The sequence below is a fragment of the Bactrocera oleae genome, chromosome 6 (assembly GCF_042242935.1).
Source record: "Bactrocera oleae isolate idBacOlea1 chromosome 6, idBacOlea1, whole genome shotgun sequence".
NCBI classification, from domain to species: Eukaryota; Metazoa; Arthropoda; class Insecta; order Diptera; family Tephritidae; genus Bactrocera; species Bactrocera oleae.
The window spans coordinates 30,109,384-30,118,761 of record NC_091540.1 but is presented as its reverse complement, the minus strand read 5'-3'; positions in this window follow the sequence as shown (position 1 = coordinate 30,118,761).

Genomic DNA, 9,378 nt, shown 5'->3' with positions numbered 1-9,378 from the left:
AGCTCCCAGCGTTAAAATAATTGACCTGCCCAAGAGCATCTGTTCAATTAATTTCCGGAGAGGCTCAGATATGATGTATTAAGCGCGCTCAATATGGCCTTCGGCTGGATGTTGTTAAAGGCACCTTCTATGTCTAGGAAGGCTACGAGGGTGTATTCTTTTATTTCCAGAGATTTTTCAATCTCTGCTACCACTGAGCTTAATGCCGTTTCTGTGGATCTACCCTTCGAGTACGCATGCTGCGAAACTGCCATTTTTCTTGGGTTTAGTATGTCCTTTATATGTATTTCTATTAGTCTTTCCAGCGTTTTTAAAAGAAATGATGAAAGACTAATTGGTCTAAAATCCTTTGGATTAATATGTGAGCTTTTGCCCGCCTTTGGGATATATATCACCTTAACTTCCCTCCATGTCGAGGGAATATAGTTCAATTTCAGCGCCCCTCTAAACATGGTTGTTATCCAGTTTATTGTGTAGCTCAGGGATTGCTGTAACTGGGCCGGGAATAAACCGTCTTGTCCCGGCGTTTTATAAGGCTTGAAGCTGCCTATTGCCCAATAAATATTGTCATCTGACATTATGTCTAGCGGAGGGGTCTCTGAGCTTACCTCACTCTCCATTATATGCTCCCCTGTGAGGTTCTCGTGTCCATTAGTAGGCCCAGAGTCTCTTTACTGGATTCCGTCCTGCTGTGATCTGGCTTCTGAAGGTATCCGATGCTATGTTTCGACTGTGTCATTATCTTTCTCAGTCGGGATACTTCTGCCGTATCTTCGATGTCACTACAAAAAGATTTCCACGAATTTCTTTTTGCTTTTCTTACCTCCTTTTTGTATGCCTGAAGGTGGTTGTGATAGTTATCCCACTTTATATCTTCTTGGGATAGTTTGGCAGAATTGAATTGCCTCCTGCAATTCTTCTGCATGTTCTTAAGTATTGGGGTCCACCAAGGAGGTCTAATTCTTCGCCTACTGTGCCTTAATGGACAAGCTACCTCTAGTGCTTGACGACAAGAATCTGTGAATCGTTTAACGAGGATGTCTAGGTCCTCTTTCTTTTCCGGTTGGAATGGTGGAATCATAGGAATACGCTTTTTTAGCTCCTGCATGTGCATCTGCCAGTTCGTTTTCCTATGATTCCTAAATTTCTCTTCCCTAACTACATTTTCTTCAATTATACACTCAATGTAGCGGTGGTCTGAGAAGGAGTGTTCTTCCAACACCCTCCAATGTGTATGAATGGAAATACTCTCAACGCAATATAGAGGTCAATGATATGACAGTTATACGCCAAGAATCCCAAGATGAAGGGAGACTTTGTCGTATCGAAAAACTTATCTCGGTGCAGACAATAAAACTAGAGTAGTTGACATACGTAGCTATCATGGAGCAATTATCCGCCCACTAACCTAAATAGTCACCTTACCAAATAACTAATCTCATTTCTTTATAGTGACATAGCTTCTCAAAATAGCACCAAACCAATATATAGCCTATAGAGCAGCTCAGCCTTCATCGTGCGATCACTCAATGTGACCCGTAGTATCTCCTCATTTTCCGACGATGTGACCCTGGCTAAACGCCTACATCACTTTAAATTGATCGTCTTCCCCATTTGAGAAGAAAGCGGAAGTACCCACCGCACGGTCCGGCGTACTTTGGTTACGATTATAAAACAATGGTTACTCACTTTGCTTTAATTTTTTGTTCTTTCAGAATTCGGTTAGCAAATATAATTGAAATACAATACCATTTCACTTATACATATTACAAGTATATTATAATACAATATAATATTTTAAATTTATTATGGTTATATACAATTGATTTTCCACTTTCACTTTAGGGCACTTCACGGGCTGCGGTTTCGGTTATGATGTTTCGTTGTGTTTTGTTGTGTTGTATGATGTTGTACGATGGGTTGTGTGCTTAGTTGCAAAATGTCTGCCTAAAAGTCTTTGCAACTGTTGCAAAGTGCTCACTACGGCGTTCAATCCGATTACCCTTTGTCGCTGGTTGCAATGACCATAGGGTGGTGGAGGTGGCCGCGAGCGTGCCCCTCTGGATGACTTCGGGCGATGTACTCTTTGACGCTGGACGGGATTCTCTTGTTGTCTGTGCCTGTGACCTTCGTTGTGGAAGGATTTGTTCGTCGAGGGAATCGATGGAACAAAGTGTGATGCGGTCGTTGGCAATATTGACACGATCCGTCGGTTATAAGAGTGGAATGACTACCTGCCAAGCAAGGCAAACAGTGTCCGTGGGCTCTGGCGATCTGTTGGCGTTGAGCGGGATTCATGGTCTTGAAGATGGTGCACCTTTTCAGAACGTGAGGTCGATGGCATAGACTGCATCGTGGAGGCAGATGCTCATCAAACTGCTCCTCGTTTGCATCTCTGACTGTTGCTGCAGATGATTGGCTGTGCGGAGCCGTGGCGCTTTGCATTCTTGGTGCTGCGATGGGTAGACCAGATGCTCTAGGCGCAGCAATTACGGACTTCACAGTCTTGGGAGGGCTGTGGATATATTTTACGTCCATTTCTATTGGAATAGGAGTATAGGTATATTAATATATGGTTTAGCTCATAATTTTGAATTATGATATTTGTTGAGGGGTTTGAAAAATAGATATATATATATTGTGGTTAATTTTTAATCGCGTTTGTTAGTGTTAGATTTGCATGTACGGATTATGAAACGGTAGTATTTCGAGTTAAACGAATTAATTGTCGGTTTTGATTTTATTTAGGCGTTTGTCTTGGCGGGGTTTGTGTAATCGGTTCTTCGGTGTTCGGAAGAAAACACAATTTTACTAATGGCCGAGTTAGCATACCAGTTTGTGTTCGTACATCTACTATTCTTATGTGACCATCTCGTCCCCGATGGACCTTTTCAATGCGGCCTAGTCGCCATTCAGTTGGAGGAAGGCATTCATCATGTACAAGTATGATGACGCATTCGCCCGCATTTGGTTCCTTCTGGATCGTTTTCCACCGATGTCTCTTATGGAGACCTTTAAGGTTATCTTCATTCCATCTTTGGCTGAATTCATAATGAAGTATCTTAATTTTATCCCATCGGTCTATTAAATTGAGTGAGTTTCCTTCTGCCTCAGGTATGGCGAGAAGTGGAGCTCCTCTGAGGTAATGTCCAGGTGTAAGAACTGTGAAATCGGAGAGATCTTGCGAGAGTGGTGAGATGGGTCTTGAATTCAGTACGGCTGCTATACGAGCGAGTAGTGTGGTAAATTCCTCATAATTGAATTTATGATTACCTGCCGTTTTCTTTAAATGGGACTTAAAGCCTTTTACAGCTGATTCCCAGAGTCCGCCCATGTAGGGAGAACAAAGGCATATAAACTGCCAATCCATTCCTTGTGGTGCATATTTTTTAACAATTTTTGGGAAGACTTCTTATTAAATTTTAAAAACTCTTTCTCTGTGGCTCTTTGAGCTCCGATTAAGTTCTTCCCATTTTTCTCATAATTTTTGATGGAAATCCGCGTCGTCCGACAAAGCGTCCATATGCTGCGAGTAAAGCCGCAGTAGACAGATCCCAATATAGCTCGAGGTGTACTGCCTTTGTCGTGAAGCATACAAAATCGACCCCAGTAATGGTAAAGGGAAGAACAAAATTCTACATTCATGCATTGTTTACACATAAAAATCGTTGTTTTAATTTGTGGCTTTAGGCGCGGTATATAAAATTCTAGTCGGACCATTTGTTGCATCACGCGATGCTCACCATGTAATGTAAGTTGGTTACGATATACATATTAAAAATAAATAAGTAAAACAGCATTTCTCGGGAATAATATTGGGATGTCGTTTGTTATAACTAAGGCTGGAACTCACTAGTCTGCCATGTGCCCGGATTAATCTTTTAGTGTCCAAGAAAGGATTTAATACGAGAAGTGAGATTCCCTAATCGAGGGGTCGTCTTTCGACTAACTTTGATTTCTCCCGAATGAAATAGCGAGCTTGTGTATATGTAATAAGGCTGACCTTGGCATGTTGCAGGTCGGAATGCGTTAGTTGTGCGGAAGGATCATTTGTAATTCCTTTAAGTCTTTGGATAAATTTAAACATGTAAGCGACTACGCTTAGTGCTTTTGGGAATGATGAAAATCGATCTAATATATTATCTTCATCAGGAGTGATATGAAAATTTTCAATTCATTTCGAATTTGAGGAGCTATTATATTGCGAGCGTGCAACTTTGGCCAAACTTTTTGTGATTCTGTTAACCATTCTGGTGAGATGAAGTGGTTTGCAGCGTCTAGTCCCAAGATCCGCTGGGCCAACTGAGTCTAATATTTGAGATATACGGTTAGATACATAAGTCTTCCAGGTATATGGTGGTTTTTCTAACCATGCTAAAACTATATCTGAGTCTGGCCAAAGGTACATTTTGTGATTGGTTAGTTTCAGATGGATTTGAAAATTGAAACTAGTTCTGCTTACAGAAGTGCACCATTCAGTTGGAGCCGGGGCAGGCTTAGTGTCTTCAGGGGAGCAACTTTGGCTTAGGCTATCAGAAGACGTGAAGATATTTTGTTATCATATTCAGTGCGTACGTAAACTGTTGCACTATAGGCCCTTTCAGAGCCATTACAGAAGCCATGTAATTCTACATTATAGTCAGGTGCGAAATTTACCCATCGAGGAATTCGAATTTCCGATGTAGATTGTTACCAAATTGAACCCACTTTGTTTAACGCATGGATTTTACTTGCTCATCCCATTCAGTGACATTTTGCCACAGTTCTTTAATGAGGATTTTTGCTTAAATCATTGTTGGCGAAAGCCATCCTGCGGGGTCGAAAAGTTTTGCCACCGAAGAAAGTATTTGACGTTTGGTTATGGCGGATATTGCAGATATTAACTCAATTGTATTTGAGGATTGATCTGTTATCGCATTCCATTAATAAGTCTTCCATTTGTATGTGCTTTATTATCTTGGGATGATTCGATGTAATTTTCTTTAGGGAAACCCGGCTGAATTTAGTGCTTTGATTACTTGAGATAGTGATTCGCACGCTATTGAGAGACTGTAGCTACTTGATGGAATATCGTCAACGTATGTTTGTTTTTGTAACACAGAACTTGCTAAAGGCAAATTTGTTTGAAAGGTTTTTGCCACTACATGTAATGTCCTAATGGCTAAATAGGGTGCACAATTGATGCCAAAGGTAACTGTTTTAAGTTTGTAATCGCTGATTGGATTATGACTTGATTTCCGGAAGACGTTGGAAATCTTGGTCATCTTTATGTACTAAAATTTTCCTATACATTTTCTCTACATCTCTATTAAAAACATATTTAAACATGCGTCAATTAAGTATTAGCAGCATGAGATCAGGTTGTAATGTTGGCCCTGTGTATAGTACATCATTGAGTGATTTGCCTGAGCTCGTACACTTTGAGGCATTAAAAAGAACTCGTACTTTTGTTGTGATTTTATCTGATCTTATTACTCGTGATGTGGAAGATAAAAATATAAGTATCTCCCTTTAGATATTTTTTCATATGGTACATCTTCTTCCCTATGATTGCGGTCAAGGTATTCATACATCACGTTATCTTATGCTGATTTAAGCTCCCTTTTCTTGATCAGGCTTTTTTCCTAGAGTGGCCTAGAGCTATAGTTTCTAGAAAAGTGGGCTTGAATGGGAGTCGCACAAAATAACGATAGGCTTTGCATGCCAGGTCTTCTTCTGAAGGTTGTGTGCACTGGGGTATTTCTTCTACTTTCCATAATTTTTTGAGTTGATTATTTAAATATTCGTTTGATATATTTTGAACTTGAGTTGGGAAGGAATTAATTTTTCTGTGACTTGGCCACTTAATATCCAAAGATTGTGTCTGGGCTAACAATTTATTAGATATTTTTTCTATACCTTCAAGAATTATTTGAGGTATTAAGTCGCTGCCCAATAATATGTCGATTTCTGATGGGGTATGGCAGTTGAAATCTGCTAATTTGAGAAATGAGCATTATTCCCACTGTTTTTTATTTACTTAATAGCTTGGAAGCAAATTAGTGAGCTGTGCATCTATTCGTATATCCGCGTTTGGAGAGACTATGGTGAATGGGCAAACTTTACTTGAATTTTGTATAATTCTTCCGCCCATTTCCGAAATTTGAAAACTGGCATTTTAGACTGCCAATTTTAGCGAATTCAGAGCTTTTGATGATATAAAAGATCTTTGAGAGCCTTGATCTATTATGGCTCTTAATTTGAATAAATCTCCCTTATGTTCTATAGAAATGAATGCTGGAATTTTTGCTGCATTTGAGCAACATGGGTGTTCCTCTTTATTTTCGGGATTGGGGATTTCGGGATTACCTGATTTTGTTGTCGCGACTAGGCCCGTGGTTTTATGTATATGATTTTGCTTCATATTTTTAAAATTGGTTATGTGAAGCAATGAGTGATGTCGTCGTTGACAGTATACACAACTGAATTTGCTTTCACAGTCTTTTGTCCCGTGAGAATTGGACAGACAGTTGATGCAAAGTTTATGCTGTCAGACAAGATTGTTTCTATCTGAAACGGCCTTTTTTTATAAATTTGTCGCAAGATCTTATATTATGTCCTCCTTTACAGATTTCACATAATGAGTGCCAATGGTTTGTTTGATTTGACAAGAATGTTTGGCATCTATTAACGTGTCTATTATACTGTGTGTTATTACTGATTTGTTTTTATTTGAGTCACTTTGATGCTCTTTTGGCTTAACTACCTTTTTGTCTACTCGCTCAGCTATTTCGTACTTAGTTGTTAAAAATTCTTTCATTTGATGCTATTTGGGCGATTTCTTTCTTGCCACTAGTGATTGCTCCTATCGTAGCAAAGCAGCATCAGGTAGTGTCGCTGCGCAAATATTTACTAGGATAGGGTCCCACGATTCTGTGGATACATTTTGTGTTTCTAATTTAAGATTGTAGTAAAATTTTATTTTGCTGTTGAAAGCTGCGATTGTAAAATTAGTCTGTTGTACTTTTTTTTATCGGGCAAGTTAATTTAGATTTTATTAAAATCTATGTCCGTATTATGATTTTCTTAAAATTCGTTTCCCTCGTAAATAATTTGTATATTTTGTATGTATATATTTTCATTTTTATTATATGTATTTATATACATTTGTTTAAAAGGAACGCGAAAATAAAATTGTTCCAAACAACATATGTATATATATGTGTATATATATTAGCACACATATGTATGTATGTTAATTTTAATTTTCATATGTTTGGGACCATTTTGATCGTGAATAAAAACTTGCACCCGATATATTAAGAAGCACATCCCACGTTAACAGCAACCAAACAGTTAAAGAATTAAAATATTATTTGTATTTAGTTGAACCATTTAGTTTATTATTCGAATTTTATTATGACGTTGTACACAATAAAATTCCTTAATATACATGTTTATATATTGAACAATTTATAATATAGGATCGGTAACGTATCGAAGTGTTACGCGCAGGAGCTGTCGTATCGAATTTTAGATGTTGACGCGGCACAGTGTAGAATTGAAAAATTGAGTTGCGCGCAGGATCGCTATTACTTCGAATGATGAGAAAAAATTGCGCTGATCATTCCTTTTGTAAGCTGGTGATGTACACGCGAGGTGTTGTGGTGTGTTGTACTGTCCTATGTGGTCTCATCTGGTGTGGTGTATTGGTGAGAGTGTGGTGGGCATTATTAGGGTGCGCCAGTTTTTCCGAGTAGAGTGGTGTGGTTATTTACTGAGGCTTAGCTCATTTAAACATCCTGGGCCCCCTATCTCGGCGTACTGCTGTTGGAGTAGCAGAGCGCGCGGAATGCATGATAATGCAGTAGTGGTAGATCCATATTTACCTGTACATGTAGGATGGAATTTTGATTTTGAAATGGGTATTATGTGTTTTGATATGGAAGTTAGTGCGTTAAGCAAGCAACGTTGTTTTGCATTTATAAGAGTGACGACGTATTATTAGATAGTATAATTTTGTTTATTCATTTTATTGCCGGTTATCTACTATTACTGATATGGCCAGAATGGATGCTCTATTAAAACCTTTGAAGAGGGATATTGCGAACGTAAGATTTGTGATTTACGGCTACTTTTTAAGTGGATTTGTACAAGTATTACAAGTATTTCCCATAAACCACCAATACGAGGAGGGCCATCCTGCGGGGTCGAAGAGTTACATATTTGTGTTCTTAAAACTGATCTTGTCAGAAGGGACTCTGACTTCGTCTTTTCTGTCAATTCGTGCAGTGTTGAAACATTGTGAATTTAGTGGTAGTCGTATGACGTACCGGCCATTAATTGATCGAGTAGTTGTGGCTTTGTAGATTTTCACAATACTGATCTTCTGGGGTTGTAATTGATATGAGGTGGCATTTTTCTAACTCCCGAAATTTCCTTCATTGTGAATTAAGGTATTCTTTGAATTTTCGTCAACTTGAGTTCTTGATGTGGAAACTGGTTCTGGAACTAGTCCACTTAGAATCCAACCAAATATAGTGTTTTGTGCCAATAGTGTATTTGAAATTTTCTCACTACCTTCGAGTATTATCTGTGGTATGAGATCGCTGCCTATTAGAATATCTATTTGAGCGGGGGCGTTTCAGTTGGGATCTGCTAGCTTTAGGTGTGAAACCTTTTGCCAATGCTTGCTATTTATGTGATAACTTGGAAGCATGTTTGTAAGTTGCGGTAAGACTATAGCTTCTGATTTAATTCTCTTATCCGCTTGGGGGGAAATTAAAGTTTTGTTTTTTATTAAAGTTTTGCACTACTCTTCCGCCCATTCCTTTAATTTCAAAGTTGGCTTGTTTTGTTGGCAGTTGTAGCCTATTTTGTGCCCTAGACGCTATAAGTGATCGTTGTGATCCTTGGTCTATTAAGGCCCTAAGTTTAAACAGTTCTCCTCGGTGTTCGATGGAGATGACTGCTGTGGGAAGTAATACCCTATTTGGTATTTCGCTGTGTAGCGTTTGAGCTTTTTGTGCTTTTGAGCAACAGGGTGTCTTGTGGCAATTTTCGGGATTTTGGTTTTTAGGAGTTGTTGTTAGAACCAAACCTGTGGTTCTTTTTGTATAAGCGCTTCTTTGGGGTGATCTGGGAAATTTGCTCTAATGAAGCATAGAATGATGTCGTTTACGACAATAAACGCAACTAAATTTGCTTTCGCACTCTTTAAGTGTATGTGCATTTTGTTTTTTTTTTTTTGGTTGGGAGGGGGAATCTTCCAAGATATCGGCATTTTTGCGGACGACATGCACGATTCGAGTTGTCCGCTAATGGTGCACCTCATTCGGGACCACGCCCATCCAGACTTGCGGAACAACGCGCCTACGTACTAAACCCTTAACTCCATCA